Source organism: Schistocerca serialis, chromosome 8 (assembly GCF_023864345.2).
Source record: "Schistocerca serialis cubense isolate TAMUIC-IGC-003099 chromosome 8, iqSchSeri2.2, whole genome shotgun sequence".
NCBI lineage: Eukaryota > Metazoa > Arthropoda > Insecta > Orthoptera > Acrididae > Schistocerca > Schistocerca serialis.
In genome coordinates, this window is record NC_064645.1 from 27,416,999 (window position 1) to 27,434,917 (window position 17,919).

Below are 17,919 nucleotides of genomic sequence, written 5' to 3' on the forward strand. Positions count from 1 at the left end.
TGCAGCGTTACTGTATCCCTTGGACCTTCACATTGACAATGAAACACAGAAATCGCGTCGGGATTTGATACAAAAGGAACAATGTCATTAGAAGTACGAAAAGAGTAAATCTTTTCATTGTTTATGGTTTGCTTTCAGCGTTTCCTGGGAGATCAGTATAAGATTCCAATGCACTACTGCTGCTTTACTCCATTCCTTGGACCTGCACATTGACGATGAAACACAGAAAACTCGTCGGAATTTAATACAAAACCCAGAACGCCGACTTAAGTACAAGTAGAGTAAATCTTCTCATTGTTTGTGGTTTGCTTTGAGCGTTTCCTGGAAGATCAGTATAAGATTCCGATGCACCACTGCAGCGTGTCCATATCCGTTGGCCTTCACATTGACAGCAAAACACAGAAATTGCGTCGATATTTGAAACAAAAGACATAATCTCGTTTTAAGTACAAGAGGAGTAAATATTCTCATTGTTTGTGGTTTGCTTTGAGCGTTTCCTGGAAGATCAGTATTAGATTCCGATGCACCACAAGAGCGTTTCCGTTTCCCTTGGACCTTCGCATTGACGATGAAATATAGAAATTGCGTCGGGATTTGATACAAAAGGCACAAGCTCCTTTTATGTACAAGAAGATTAAATCTTCCAATTGTTTGTGGTTTACTTTGAGCGGTTCCTGGGAGATCAGTGTTAGATTCCGATGCACCACTGCAGCGTTAGTGTATCTCTTGGACCTTCACATTGACGATGAAACACAGAAAATGCGTCGGGATTTGATACAAGAGGCACAATGTCGTTTTAAGTGAAAGGAGAGTAAACCTTCCCATTCCTTGTGGTTTGCTTTGAGTGTTTCCTGGGAGATCAGTATTAGATTCCGATGCACTACTGCAGCAGTACTGTATCCCTTGGACCTTAACATTGACGATGAAACTTAGAAATTGCGTCGGGATTTGATACAAAAGTCACAATGTCGTTTTAAGTACAAGAAGATTAAATCTTCTCGTTGTTTGTGGTTTGCTTTGAGCGTTTCCTGGGAGATCAGTATTAGATTCCGACGCACTACTGCAGCTTTACTCTATCCCTTGGACCTTTACAAGGACAATGAAACACAGAAATTGCGTCGGAATACAATACAAAACGCACAATGCCGACTTAAGTACAAGAAGAGTAAATAAGTACAAGAAGAGTAAATATTCTCATTGTTTGTGGTTTGCTTTGAGCGCTTCCTGGGAGATCAGTATCAGATTCCGATGAACCGCTGCCGCGTTACTGTAGCCCTTGGCTCTTCACATTGGCGATGAAACACAAAAATTGCGACGGGATTTATTACAAAAGGCACATAGCCGACTTAAGTACAGGAAGAGTAAAACTTTTCATTGTCTCTGGTTTGCTTTGATCGTTTACTGGGAGATCAGTATTAGATTGCGATGCACTACTGCAGCTTTACTTTATCCCTTGGACCTTCACATTGACGATGAAACACAGATATTGCGTCGTGATTAAATACAAAGGGCATAATGCCGACCTAAGTACACGAAGAGTAAATCTTCTCATTGTTTGTGGTTTGATTTGAGCGTTTCCTGGGAGATCAGTATTAGATTCTGATGTACCACTGCAGCGTTACTGTATCCCTTGGACCTTCACATTAACGATGAAACACAGAACTTGCGTCGGAATTTAATACAAAACGCACAATGCCGACATAAGTACAAGAAGAGTAAATCTTCTCATTGTTTGTGGTTTGCTTTGAGCGTTCCCTGGGAGATCAGTATTAGATTTCGATGCACCGCTACTGCGTTACTGTATCCCTTGGAACTTCACACTGTCGATGAAACACAGAATTTGCGTCGGGAGTTAATACAAAAGGCACAATGCCGACTTAAGTACAAGAAGAGTAAATATTCTCATTGTCTCTGGTTTGCTTTTAGCGTTTCCTGGGAAATCAGTATTAGATTGCGATGCACTACTGTAGCTTTACTCTATCCCTTGAACATTCACATTGACGATGAAACACAGAAATTGCGGTTGGATTTAATACAAAAGGCACAATGCAGACATAAGTACTAGAAGAGTAAATCTTTTCATTGTTTCTGGATTAATTTGAGCGTCTCCTGGGAGATCAGTGTTAGATTCCGATGCACCGCTGATGCTTGACTGTATCCCTTGGACCTTCACATTGACGATGAAACACAGAAATTGCGTCGGGATTTGATACAAAAGGCACAATGTCGTTTTAAGTACAAAAAGAGTAAATCTTCTCATTGTTTGTGGTTTGCTTTGAGCGTTTCCTGGGAGATCAGTATTAAATTCCGATGCACCACTGCAGCGTTACTGGATCCCTTGGACCTTCACATTGACGATGAAACACAGAAATCGCGTCGAGATTTGATACAAAAGGCACAATGTCGTTAGAAGTACAAAAAGAGTAAATCTTTTCATTGTTTGTGGTTTGCTTTGAGCGTTTTCTGGGAGATCAGTATTAGATTCCGATGCATCACTGCAGCGTTTCCGTATCCGTTGGACCTTCAAATTGACAATGAAACACAGAAATTGCGTCGATATTTGAACCAAAAGCACAATCTCGTTTTAAGTACAAGATGAGTAAATCTTCTCATTGTTTGTGGTTTGCTTTGAGCGTTTCCTGGGAGATCAGTATTAGATTCCGATGCACCACTGCAGCGTTTCTGTCTCCCTTGGACCGTCACATTGACGATGATACATAGAAATTGCGTCGCGATTCCATACAAATGGCACAATCTCGTTTTACGTACAAGAAGAGTAAATCTTCTCATTGTTTGTGGTTTACTTTGAGCGTTTCCTGGGAGATCAGTATTAGATGCCGATGCACCACTGCAGCGTTACTGTATCTCTTGGACCTTCACATTGACGATGAAATAACGAAATTGCGTCGGGATTTGATACAAAAAGCACAATGTCGTTTTAAGTGCAAGGAGAGTAAATCTTCTTATTGCTTGTGGTATACTTTGAGCGTTTCCTGGGAGATGAGTATTAGATTCCGATGCACCACTGCAGCGTTTCCATATCCGTCGGACCTTCACATTGACAATGAAAGACAGAAATTGCGTCGATATTTGTAACAAAAGGCACAATCTCGTTTTAAGTACAAGATGAGTAAATCTTCTCATTGTTTGTGGTTTGCTTTGAGCGTTTCCTGGGAGTTCAGTATTAGATTCCGATGCACCACTGCTGCGTTTCTGTATCCCTTGGACCTTCAAATTGACGATGAAACACAGAAATTGCGTCGGGATTTGATACAAAAGTCACAATGTCGTTTTAAGTACAAGAAGAGTAAATCATCTCGTTGTTTGTGGTTTGCTTTGAGCGTTTCCTGGGAGATCAGTATTAGATTCCGATGCACTACTGCAGCTTTACTCTATCCCTTGGACCTTTACATTGACAATGAAACACAGAAATTGCGTCGGAATATAATACAAAACGCACAATGCCGACTTAAGTACAAGAAGAGTGAATCTTCTCATTGTTTGTGGTTTGTTTTGAGTGCTTATTGGGAGATCAGTATCAGATTCCGTTGCACCGCTGCATCCTTACTGTATCCCTTGGAACATCACATTGGCGATGAAACACAGAAATTGCGTCGGGATTTATTACAAAAGGCACATAGCCGACTTAAGTAAGAGAAGAGTAAAACTTCTCATTGTCTCTGGTTTGCTTTGATCGTTTACTGGGAGATCAGTATTAGATTGCGATGCACTACTGCAGCTTTACCTTATCCCTTGGACCTTCACATTGACGATGAAACACAGATATTGCGTCGTGATTAAATAGAAAAGCCATAATGCCCACCTAAGTACAAAAAGAGTAAATCTTCTCATTGTTTCTGGTTTGCTTTGAGCGTTTCCTGGGAGATCAGTATTAGATTCCGATGCACTACTGCTGCTTTACTCTATCCCTTGGACATTCACATTGACGATGAAACACTGAAATTGCATCGGAATTTAATACAAAACGCACAATGCCGACTTAAGTACAAGATGAGTAAATCTTCTCATTGTTTGTGGTTTGATTTGAGCGTTTCCTGGGAGATCAGTATTAGATTCCGATGCACCACTGCAGCTTTACTCTATCCCTTGGACCTTCACATTGACGATGAAACACAGAAATTGCGTCGGGATATAATACAAAAGGCACAATGCCGACTTAAGTACAAGAAGAGTAAATCTTCTCATTGTTTGTGGTTTGCTTCGAGCGTTTCCTGGGAGATCAGTATTAGATTCCGATGCACCACTGCAGCGTTTCCGTATCCGTTGGACCTTCAAATTGACAATGAAACACAGAAATTGCGTCGATATTTGAAACAAAAGGCACAATCTCGTTTTAAGTACAAGATCAGTAAATCTTCTCATTGTTTGTGGTTTACTTTGAGCGTTTCCTGTGATATCAGTATTAGATTCCGATGCACCACTGCAGCATTACTGTATCCCTTGGACCTTCACATTAACGATGAAACACAGAAATTGCGTCGGGATTTGATACAAAAGGAACATTGTCGTTTTAAGAACAAGAAGAGTAATTCTTCTCATTGTTCGTGGTTTGCTTTGAGCGTTTCCTGGGAGATCAGTATTAGATTCCGATGCACCACTGCAGCGTTTCTGTATCCCTTGGACTTTCACTTTGACGATGATACATAGAAATTGCGTCAGGATTTGATACAAAAGGCACAATGTCGTTTTAAGTACAAGAAGAGTAAATCTTCTCATTGTCTCTGGTTTGCTTTGAGAGTTTCCTGGGAGATCAGTGTTAAATTCCGATGCACCACTGCAGCGTTTCTGTATCCCTTGCACCTTCACATTGACGATGAAACATAGGAATTGCGTCGATATTTGATACAAAAGGCACAATCTCGTTTTAAGTACAAGATGGGTAAATCTTCTCATTGCTTGTGGTTTACTTTGAGCGTTTCCTGGGAGATCATTATTAGATTCCGATGCACCACTGGAGCGTTACTGTATCTCTTGGACTTTCACATTGACGATGAAACACAGAAATTGCGTCGGGATATGATACATAAGGCATAATGTCGCTTTAAGAACAAGAAGTGTAAATCCCCTATTTGTTTGTGGTTTGCTTTGAGCGTTTCTTGGGAGATCAGTAATAGATTCCGATGAACCACTGCAGCGTTTCTGTATCCCTTGGACCTTCACATTAACGATGAAACACAGAAATTGCGTCAGGATTTGATACAAAAGGCACAATGTAGTTTTAAGTACAAGAAGAGTAAATCTTCTCATTGTTTGTGGTTTGCTTTGACGTTTCCTGGGAGATCAGTATTAAATTCCGATGCACCACTGCAGCGTTACTGTATCATTAGGACCTTCACATTGACAATAAAACATAGAAATAGCGTCGGGATTTGATACAAAAGGCACAATCTCGTTTTACCTACAAGAAGAGTAAATCTTCTCATTGTTTGTGGTTTACTTTGAGCGTTTCCTGGGAGATCAGTATTAGATTCCGATGCACCACTGCAGCGTTACTGTATCCCTTGGATGTTCACATTGACGATGAAACACAGAAATTGCGTGGGGATTTGATACAAAAGGCACATTGTCGTTGTAAGTGCAAGCAGAGTAAATCTTCTCATTGTTTGTGGTTTGCTGTGAGTGTTTCCTGGGATTTCAGTATTAGATTCCGATGCACCACTGCAGCGTTACTGTATCCCTTGGACCTTCACATTGACGATGAAACACAGAAATTGCGTCGGGATTTCATACAAAAGTCACAATGTCGTTTTAAGTACAAGAAGAGTAAATCTTCTCATTGTTTGTGGTCTTCTTTGAGAGTTTCCTGGGAGATCAGTATTAGATTCCGATGCACTACTGCTGCTTTTCTCTATCCCTTGGACATTCACATTGACGACGAAACACAGAAATTGCGTCGGAAATTAGTACAAAACGCACAATGCCGACTTAAGTACAAGAAGAGTAAATCTTCTCATTGTTTGTGGTTTGCTTTGAGCGCTCCCTGGGAGACCAGTATCATATTCCGATGCACCGCTGCCGCGTTACTGCATCCGTTGGAACTTCACATTGGCGATGAAACACAGAAATTGCGTCGGGATTTATTACAAATGGAACATAGCCGAGTTAAGTACAAGAAGAGTAAAACTTCTCACTGTCTCTGGTTTGATTTGATCGTTTACTGGGAGATCAGTATTAGATTGCGATGCACTACTGCAGCTTTACTTTATCCCTTGGACCTTCACATTGACGATGAAACACAGATATTTCGTCGTGAATAAATACAAAAGGCATAATGCCGACCTAAGTACAAGAAGAGTAAATCTTCTCATTATTTCTGGTTTGCTTTGAGCGTTTCCTGGGAGTTTAGTATTAGATTCCGATGCACCACTGCAGCGTTACTGTATTCCTTGGACCTTCACATTAACGATGAAACGCAGAAATAGCGTCGGGATTTGATACAAAAGGAACAATGTCGTTTTAAGTACAAGAAGAGTAATTCTTCTAATTGTTTTTGGTTTGCTTTGAGCGTTTCCTGGGAGATCAGTATTAGATTCCGATGCACCACTGCAGCGTTTCTGTATCCCTTGGACTTTCACATTGACGATGAAACATAGAAATTGCATCAGGATTTGATACAAAAGGCACAATGTCGTTTTAAATACAAGAGGAGTAAATCTTCTCATTGTTTGTGGTTTGTTTTGAGAGTTTCCTGGGAGATCAATGTTAAATTCCGATGCACGACTACAGCGTTACTGTATCACTTGGACCTTCACATTGATGATGAAACACAGACATTGCGTCGGGATTTGATACAAAAGGCATAATGTTGTTTGAAGTACAAGAACAGTAAATCTTTTCATTGTTTGTTGTTTCCTTTGAGAGTTTCCTGGGAGATCAGTATTAGATTCCGATTCACTACTGCAGCTTTACTCTATCCCTTGGACCTTTACATTGACGATGAAACACAGAAATTGCGTCGGAATTTAATACAAAACGCACAATGCCGACTTAAGTACAAGAAGAGTAAATCTTCTCATTGTTTGTGGTTTCCTTTGAGCGTTCCCTGGGAGATCAGTATTAGATTCCGATGCACCGCTACTGCGTTACTGTATCCCTTTGCACTTCACATTGCCGATGAAACACAGAAATTGCGTCGGGATTTAATACAAAAGGCACAATGCCGATTTAAGTACAAGAAGAGTATATCTTCTCATTGTGTTTGGTTTCCTTTGAGCTTTTCCCGGGAGATCAGTATTAGATTCCGATTCACTACCGCAGCTTTACTCTAACCCTTGGACCGTCACATTGACGATGAAACTCACATATTACGTCGGGATTTAATACAAACGGCACAATGCCGTCTAAAGTACAAGAAGAGCAACCCCTCTCATTGTTTGTGGTCTGCTTTGAGCTTTTCCTGGAGATCAGTATTAGATTGCGATGCACTACTGCAGCGTTTCTGTTTCCCTTGGACCATCGCATTGACGATGAAATATAGAAATTGCGTCGGGTTTTGATACAAAAGGCACAATCTCGTTTTATGTACAAGAAGATTAAATCTTCTAATTGTTTGTGGTTTACTTTGAGCGTTTCCTGGGAGATCAGTATTAGATTCCGATGCACCGCTGCAGCGTTATTGTATCTCTTGGACCTTCACATTGACGATGAAACACAGAAATTGCGTCGGGATCTGATACAAAAGTCACAATGTCGTTTTAAGTACAAGAAGAGTAAATCTTCTCGTTGTTTGTGGTTTGCTTTGAGCGTTTCCTCTGAGATCAGTATTAGATTCCGACGCACTACTGCAGCTTTACTCTATCCCTTGGACCTTTACATGGACAATGAAACACAGAAATTGCGTCGGAATATAATACAAAACGCACAATGCCGACTTAAGTACAAGAAGAGTAAATCTTCTCATTGTTTGTGGTTTGCTTTGAGCGCTTCCTGGGAGATCAGTATCAGATTCCGATGAACCGCTGCCGCGTTACTGTAGCCCTTGGAACTTCACATTGGCGATGAAACACAAAAATTGAGACGGGATTTATTACAAAAGGCACATAGCCGACTTAAGTATAGGAAGAGTAAAACTTTTCATTGTCTCTGGTTTGCTTTGATCGTTTACTGGGAGATCAGTATTAGATTGCGATGCACTACTGCAGCTTTACTTTATCCCTTGGACCTTCACATTGACGATGAAACACAGATATTGCGTCGTGATTAAATACAAAGGGCATAATGCCGACCTAAGTACACGAAGAGTAAATCTTCTCATTGTTTGTGGTTTGATTTGAGCGTTTCCTGGGAGATCAGTATTAGATTCCGATGCACTACTGCAGCTTTACTCTATCCCTTGGACCTTCACATTGACGATGAAACACAGAAATGGCGTCGGGATATAATACAAAAGGCACAATGCCGACTTATGTACAAGAAGAGTAAATCTTCTCATTGGTTGTGGATTGCTTTGAGCGTTTCCTGGAAGATCAGTATTAGATTCCGATGCACCACTGCAGCGTTTCCGTATCCGTTGGACCTTCACATTGACAATGAAACACAGAAATTGCGTCGATATTTGAAACAAAAGGCACAATCTCGTTTTAAGTACAAGATGAGTAAATCTTCTTATTGTTTGTGGTTTACTATCAGCATTTCCTGTGAGATCAGTATTAGATTCCGATGTACCACTGCAGCGTTACTGTATCCCTTGGACCTTCACATTAACGACGAAACACCGAACTTGCGTCGGAATTTAATACAAAACGCCCAATGTCGACATAAGTACAAGAAGAGTAAATCTTCTCATTGTTTGTGGTTTGCTTTGAGCGTTCCCTGGGAGATCAGTATTAGATTCCGATGCACCGCTACTGCGTAACTGTATCCCTTGGAACTTCACACTGTCGATGAAACACAGAATTTGCGTCGGGAGTTAATACAAAAGGCACAATGCCGACTTAAGTACAAGAAGAGTAAATATTCTCATTGTCTCTGGTTTGCTTTGAGCGTTTCCTGGGAAATCAGTATTAGATTGCGATGCACTACTGTAGCTTTACTCTATCCCTTGAATATTCACATTGACGATGAAACACAGAAATTGCGGTTGGATTTAATACAAAAGGCACAATGCCGACATAAGTACTAGAAGAGTAAATCTTCTCATTGTTTCTGGATTAATTTGAGCGTCTCCTGGGAGATCAGTATTAGATTCCGATGCACCGCTGATGCTTGACTGTATCCCTTGGACCTTCACATTAACGATGAAACACAGAAATTGCGTCGGGATTTAATACAAAAGGCACAATGCCGACTTCAGTACAAGAAGAGTAAATCTTCTCATTGTTTGTGGTTTGTTTTGATCGTTTACTGGGAGATCAGTATTAGATTCCGATGCACTACTGCTGCTTTACTCTATCCCTTGGACCTATCCGTTGACGATGAAAGACAGAAATTGCGTTGGGATTTAATACAAATGGCATAATGCCGACCTAAGTACAAGAGGAGTAAATCTTCTCTTTGTTGGTGGTTTGCTTTGAGCGTTTCCTTGGGAGATCAGTATTAAATTCCGATGCACCACTGCAGCGTTTCTGTATCCCTTGGACCTTCACAATGACGATGATACATAGTAATTGCGACGGTATTGATAAAAAGGGCACAATCTCGTTTTAAGTACAAGATGAGTAAATCTTCTCATTGTTTGTGGTTTACTTTGAGCGTTTCCTGGGAGATCATTCTTAGATTCCGATGCACCACTGCAGCGTTACTGTATCCCTTGGACCTTCACATTGACGATGAAACACAGAAATTGCGTCGGGATTTGATACAAAAGGCACAATGTCGTTTTAAGTACAAAAAGAGTAAATCTTCTCATTGTTTGTGGTTTGCTTTGAGCGTTTCCTGGGAGATCAGTATTATATTCCGATGCACCACTGCAGCGTTACTGTATCCCTTGGACCTTCACATTGACGATGAAATAACGAAATTGCGTCGGGATTTGATACAAAGGGCACAATGTCGTTTTAAGTGCAAGGAGAGTAAATCTTCTTATTGTTTGTGGTTTACTTTGAGCGTTTCCTGGGAGATCAGTATTAGATTCCGATGCACCACTGCAGCGTTTCCATATCCGTTGGACCTTCACATTGACAATGGAAGACAGAAATTGCGTCGATATTTGTAACAAAAGGCACAATCTCGTTTTAAGTACAAGATGAGTAAATCTTCTCATTGTTTGTGGTTTGCTTTGAGCGTTTCCTGGGAGTTCAGTATTAGATTCCGATGCACCACTGCTGCGTTTCTGTATCCCTTGGACCTTCAAATTGACGATGAAACACAGAAATTGCGTCGGGATTTGATACAAAAGTCACAATGTCGTTTTAAGTACAAGAAGAGTAAATCTTCTCGTTATTTGTGGTTTGCTTTGAGCGTTTCCTGGGAGATCAGTATTAGATTCCGATGCACTACTGCAGCTTTACTCTATCCCTTGGATCTTTACATTGACAATGAAACATAGAAATTGCTTCGGAATATAATACAAAACGCACAATGCCGACTTAAGTACAAGAAGAGTGAATCTTCTCATTGTTTGTGGTTTGTTTTGAGCGCTTCCTGGGAGATCAGTATCAGATTCCGTTGCACCGCTGCATCGTTACTGTATCCCTTGGAACATCACATTGGCGATGAAACACAGAAATTGCGTCGGGATTTATTACAAAAGGCACATAGCCGACTTAAGTACAAGAGGAGTAAAACTTCTCATTGTCTCTGGTTTGCTTTGATCGTTTACTGGGAGATCAGTATTAGATTGCGATGCACTACTGCAGCTTTACCTTATCCCTTGGACCTTCACATTGACGATGAAACACAGATATTGCGTCGTGATTAAATAGAAAAGGCATAATGCCGACCTAAGTACAAAAAGAGTAAATCTTCTCATTGTTTCTGGTTTGCTTTGAGCGTTTCCTGGGAGATCAGAATTAGATTCCGATGCACTACTGCTGCTTTACTCTATCCCTTGGACATTCACATTGACGATGAAACACAGAAATTGCATCGGAATTTAATACAAAACGCACAATGGCGACTTAAGTACAAGATGAGCAAATCTTCTCATTGTTTGTGGTTTGATTTGAGCGTTTCCTGGGAGATCAGTATTAGATTCCGATGCACTACTGCAGCTTTACTCAATCCCTTGGACCTTCACATTGACGATGAAACACAGAAATTGCGTCGGGATATAATACAAAAGGCACAATGCCGACTTAAGTACAAGAAGAGTAAATCTTCTCATTGTTTGTGGTTTGCTTTGAGCGTTTCCTGGGAGATCAGTATTAGATTCCGATGCACCACTGCAGCGTTTCCGTACCCGTTGGACCTTCAAATTGACAATGAAACACAGAAATTGCGTCGATATTTGAAACAAAAGGCACAATCTCGTTTTAAGTACAAGTTGAGTAAATCTTCTCATTGTTTGTGGTTTACTTTGAGCGTTTCCTGTGATATCAGTATTAGATTCCGATGCACCACTGCAGCGTTACTGTATCCCTTGGACCTTCACATTAACGATGAAACACAGAAATTGCGTCGGGATTTGATACAAAAGGAACATTGTCGTTTTAAGAACAAGAAGAGTAATTCTTCTCATTGTCCGTGGTTTGCTTTGAGCGTTTCCTGGGAGATCAGTATTAGATTCCGATGCACCACTGCAGCGTTTCTGTATCCCTTGGACTTTCACTTTGACGATGATACATAGAAATTGCGTCAGGATTTGATACAAAAGGCACAATGTCGTTTTAAGTACAAGAAGAGTAAATCTTCTCATTGTCTCTGGTTTGCTTTGAGAGTTTCCTGGGAGATCAGTGTTAAATTCCGATGCACCACTGCAGCGTTTCTGTATCCCTTGGACCTTGACATTGACGATGAAACACAGAAATTGCGGTTGGATTTGATACAAAAGGCACAATGTCGCTTGAAGTACAAGAACAGTTTATCTTTTCATTGTTTGTGGTTTGCTATGAGCGTTTCCTGGGAGATCTGTATTAGATTCCGATGCACTACTGCAGCTTTACTCTATGCCATGGACCTTCACATTGACGATGAAACACAGAAATTGCGTCGGAATTTAATACAAAACGCACATTGCCGACTTAAGTACATGAAGAGTAAATCTTCTCATTGTTTGTGGATTGCTTTGAGCGTTCCCTGGGAAATCAGTATTAGACTGCGATGCACTACTGTAGCTTTACTCTATCCCTTGGACCTTCACATTGACGATGAAACACAGATATTGCGGTTGGATTTAATACAAAAAACACAATGCCGACTTAAGTACTAGAAGTGTAAATCTTCTCATTGTTTCTGGTTTAATTTGAGCGTCTCCTGGGAGATCAGTTTTAGATTCCGATGCACTACTGCAGCTTTACTCTCTTCCTTGGACTTTTCCAATGACGATGAAACACAGAAATTGCGTCGGGATATGATACATAAGGAACAATGTCGTTTTAAGAACAAGAAGAGTAAATCCTCTCTTTGTTTGTGGTTTGCTTTGAGCGTTTCTTGGGAGATCAGTAATAGATTCCGATGAACCACTGCAGCGTTTCTGTATCCCTTGGACCTTCACATTAACGATGAAACACAGAAATTGCGTCAGGATTTGATACAAAAGGCACAATGTCGTTTTAAGTACAAGAAGATTAAATCTTCTCATTGTTTGTGGTTTGCTTTGACGTTTCCTGGGATATCAGTATTAAATTCCGATGCACCACTGCAGCGTTACTGTATCATTTGGACCTTCACATTGACAATAAAACATAGAAATAGCGTCGGGATTTGATACAAAAGGCACAATCTCGTTTTACCTACAAGAAGAGTAAATCTTCTCATTGTTTGTGGTTTACTTTGAGCGTTTCCTGGGAGATCAGTATTAGATTCCGATGCACCACTGCAGCGTTACTGTATCCCTTGGACGTTCACATTGACGATGAAACACAGAAATTGCGTCGGGATTTGATACAAAAGGCACATTGTCGTTGTCAGTGCAAGCAGAGTAAATCTTCTCATTGTTTGTGGTTTGCTGTGAGTGTTTCCTGGGATTTCAGTATTAGATTCCGATGCACCACTGCAGCGTTACTATATCCCTTGGACCTTCACATTGACGATGAAACACAGAAATTGCGTCGGGATTTCATACAAAAGTCACAATGTCGTTTTAAGTACAAGAAGAGTAAATCTTCTCATTGTTTGTGGTCTGCTTTGAGAGTTTCCTGGGAGATCAGTATTAGATTCCGATGCACTACTGCTGCTTTTCTCTATCCCTTGGACATTCACATTGACGACGAAACACAGAAATTGCGTCGGAAATTAGTACAAAACGCACAATGCCGACTTAAGTACAAGAAGAGTAAATCTTCTCATTGTTTGTGGTTTGCTTTGAGCGCTCCCTGGGAGATCAGTATCATATTCCGATGCACCGCTGCCGCGTTACTGCATCCGTTGCAACTTCACATTGGCGACGAAACACAGAAATTGCGTCGGGATTTATTACAAATGGCACATAGCCGAGTTAAGTACAAGAAGAGTAAAACTTCTCACTGTCTCTGGTTTGAATTGATCGTTTACTGGGAGATCAGTATTAGATTGCGATGCACTACTGCAGCTTTACTTTATCCCTTGGACCTTCACATTGACGATGAAACACAGATATTTCGTCGTGAATAAATACAAAAGGCATAATGCCGACCTAAGTACAAGAAGAGTAAATCTTCTCATTATTTCTGTTTTGCTTTGAGCGTTTCCTGGGAGATCAGTATTAGATTCCGATGCACCACTGCAGCGTTTCCGTATCCGTTGGACCTTCACATTGACGATGAAACACAGAAATTGCGGTTGGATTTAATACAAAAGGCACAATGCCGACATAAGTACTAGAAGAGTAAATCTTCTCATTGTTTCTGGATTAATTTGAGCGTCTCCTGGGAGATCAGTATTAGATTCCGATGCACCGCTGATGCTTGACTGGATCCCTTGTACCTTCACATTAACGACGAAACACAGAAATTGCGTCGGGATTTAATACAAAAGGCACAATGCCGACTTCAGTACAAGAAGAGTAAATCTTCTCATTGTTTGTGGTTTGTTTTGATCGTTTACTGGGAGATCAGTATTAGATTCCGATGCACTACTACTGCTTTACTCTATCCCTTGGACCTATCTGTTGACGATGAAGGACAGAAATTGCGTCGGGATTTGATACAAAAGGCACAATGTCGTTTTAAGTACAAAAAGAGTCAATCTTCTCATTGTTTGTGGTTTGCTTTGAGCGTTTCCTGGGAGATCAGTATTATATTCCGATGCACCACTGCAGCGTTACTGTATCCCTTGGACCTTCACATTGACGATGAAACACAGAAATCGGGTCGAGATTTAATACAAAAGGCACAATGTCGTTAGGAGTACAAAAAGAGTAAATCTTTTCATTGTTTGTGGTTTGCTTTGAGCGTTTTCTGGGAGATCAGTATTAGATTCCGATGCATCACTGCAGCTTTTCCGTATCCGTTGGACCTACAAATTGACAATGAAACACAGAAATTGCGTCGATATTTGTACCAAAAGCACAATCTCGTTTTAAGTACAAGATGAGTAAATCTTCTCATTGTTTGTGGTTTGCTTTGAGCGTTTCCTGGGAGATCAGTATTAGATTCCGATGCACCACTGCAGCGTTTCTGTCTCCCTTGGACCTTCACATTGACGACGAAACATAGAAATTGCGTCGCGACTCCATACAAAAGGCACAATCTCGTTTTACGTACAAGAAGAGTAAATCTTCTCATTGTTTGTGGTTTACTTTGAGCGTCTCCTGGGAGATCAGTATTAGATTCCGATGCACCACTGCAGCGTTACTGTATCCCTTGGACCTTCACATTGACGATGAAATAACGAAATTGCGTCCGGATTTGATACAAAAGGCACAATGTCGTTTTAAGTGCAAGGAGAGTAAATCTTCTTATTGTTTGTGGTTTACTTTGAGCGTTTCCTGGGAGATCAGTATTAGATTCCGATGCACCACTGCAGCGTTACCATATCCGTTGGACCTTCACATTGACAATGAAAGACAGAAATTGCGTCGATATTTGTAACAAAAGGCACAATCTCGATTTAAGTACAAGATGAGTAAATCTTCTCATTGTTTGTGGTTTGCTTTGAGCGTTTCCTGGGAGATCAGTATTAGATTCCGATGCACTACTGCAGCTTTACTCTATCCCTTGGATCTTTACATTGACAATGAAACACAGATATTGCGCAGGAATATAATACAAAACGCACAATGCCGACTTAAGTACAAGAAGAGTGAATCTTCTCATTGTTTGTGGTTTGTTCTGAGCGCTTCCTGGGAGATCAGTATCAGATTCCGTTGCACCGCTGCATCGTTACCGTATCCCTTGGAACATCACATTGGCGATGAAACACAGAAAGTGCGTCGGGATTTATTACGAAAGGCACATAGCCGACTTAAGTACAAGAAGAGTAAAACTTCTCATTGTCTCTGGTTTGCTTTGATCGTTTACTGGGAGATCAGTATTAGCTTGCGATGCACTACTGCAGCTTTACTTTATCCCTTGGACCTTCACATTGACGATGAAACACAGATATTGCGTCGTGATTAAATAGAAAAGGCATAATGCCGACCTAAGTACAAAAAGAGTAAATCTTCTCATTGTTTCTGGTTTGCTTTGAGCGTTTCCTGGGAGATCAGTATTAGATTCCGATGCACTACTGCTGCTTTACTCTATCCCTTGGACATTCACATTGACGATGAAACACAGAAATTGCATCGGAATTTAATACAAAACGCACAATGCCGACTTAAGTACAAGATGAGTAAATCTTCTCATTGTTTGTGGTTTGATTTGAGCGTTTCCTGGGAGATCAGTATTAGATTCCGATGCACTACTGCAGCTTTACTCTATCCCTTGGACCTTCACATTGACGATGAAACACAGAAATTGCGTCGGGATATAATACAAAAGGCACAATGCCGACTTAAGTACAAGAAGAGTAAATCTTCTCATTGTTTGTGGTTTGCTTTGAGCGTTTCCTGGGAGATCAGTATTAGATTCCGATGCACCACTGCAGCGTTTCCGTATCCGTTGGACCTTCAAATTGACATGAAACACAGAAATTGCGTCGATATTTGAAACAAAAGGCACAATCTCGTTTTAAGTACAAGATGAGTAAATCTTCTCATTGTTTGTGGTTTACTTTGAGCGTTTCCTGTGATATCAGTATTAGATTCCGATGCACCACTGCAGCGTTACTGTATCCCTTGGACCTTCACATTAACGATAAAAACACAGAAATTGCGACGGGATTTGATACAAAAGGAACATTGTCGTTTTAAGAACAAGAAGAGTAATTCATCTCATTGTTCGTGGTTTGCTTTGAGCGTTTCCTGGGAGATCAGTATTAGATTCCGATGCACCACTGCAGCGTTTCTGTATCCCTTGAACTTTCACTTTGACGATGATACACAGAAATTGCGTCAGGATTTGATACAAAAGGCACAATGTCGTTTTAAGTACAAGAAGAGTAAATCTTCTCATTGTTTGTGGTTTGCTTTGACGTTTCCTGGGAGATCAGTATTAGATTCCGATGCACTACTGCTGCTTTACTCTATCCCTTGGACATTCACATTGACGATGAAACACAGAAATTGCATCGGAATTTAATACAAAACGCACAATGCCGACTTAAGAACAAGATGAGTAAATCTTCTCATTGTTTGTTGTTTGATTTGAGCGTTTCCTGGGAGATCAGTGTTAAATTCCGATGCACCACTGCAGCGTTTCTGTATCCCTTGGACCTTGACATTGACGATGAAACACAGAAATTGCGTCGGGATTTGATACAAAAGGCACAATGTCGTTTGAAGTACAAGAACAGTATATCTTTTCATTGTTTGTGGTTTGCTTTGAGCGTTTCCTGGGACATCTGTATTAGAGTCCGATGCACTACTGCAGCTTTACTCTATGCCATGGACCTTCACATTGACGATGAAACACAGAAATTGCGTCGGAATTTAATACAGAACGCACATTGCCGACATAAGTACATGAAGAGTAAATCTTCTCATTGTTTGTGGTTTGCTTTGAGCGTTCCCTGGGAAATCAGTATTAGACTGCGATGCACTACTGTAGCTTTACTTTAACCTTTGGACCTTCACATTGACGATGAAACACAGAAATTGCGGTTGGATTTAATACAAAAAACACAATGCCGACTTAAGTACTAGAAGAGTAAATCTTCTCATTGTTTCTGGTTTAATTTGAGCGTCTCCTGGGAGATCAGTATTAGATTCCGATGCACTACTGCAGCTTTACTCTATACCTTGGACTTTCCCAATGACGATGAAACACAGAAATTGCGTCGGGATATGATACATAAGGCACAATGTCGTTTTAAGAACAAGAAGAGTAAATCCTCTCTTTGTTTGTGGTTTGCTTTGAGCGTTTCTTGGGAGATCAGTAATAGATTCCGATGAACCACTGCAGCGTTTCTGTATCCCTTGGACCTTCACATTAACGATGAAACACAGAAATTGCGTCAGGATTTGATACAAAAGGCACAATGTCGTTTTAAGTACAAGAAGTGTAAATCTTCTCATTGTTTGTGGTTTGCTTTGACGTTTCCTGGGAGATCAGTATTAAATTCCGAAGCACCACTGCAGCGTTACTGCATCATTTGGACCTTCACATTGACAATAAAACATAGAAATAGCGTCGGGATTTGATACAAAAGGCACAATCTCGTTTTACCTACAAGAAGAGTAAATCTTCTCATTGTTTGTGGTTTGCTTTGAGTGCTCCCTGGGAGATCAGTATCATATTCCGATGCACCGCTGCCGCGTTACTGCATCCGTTGGAACTTCAC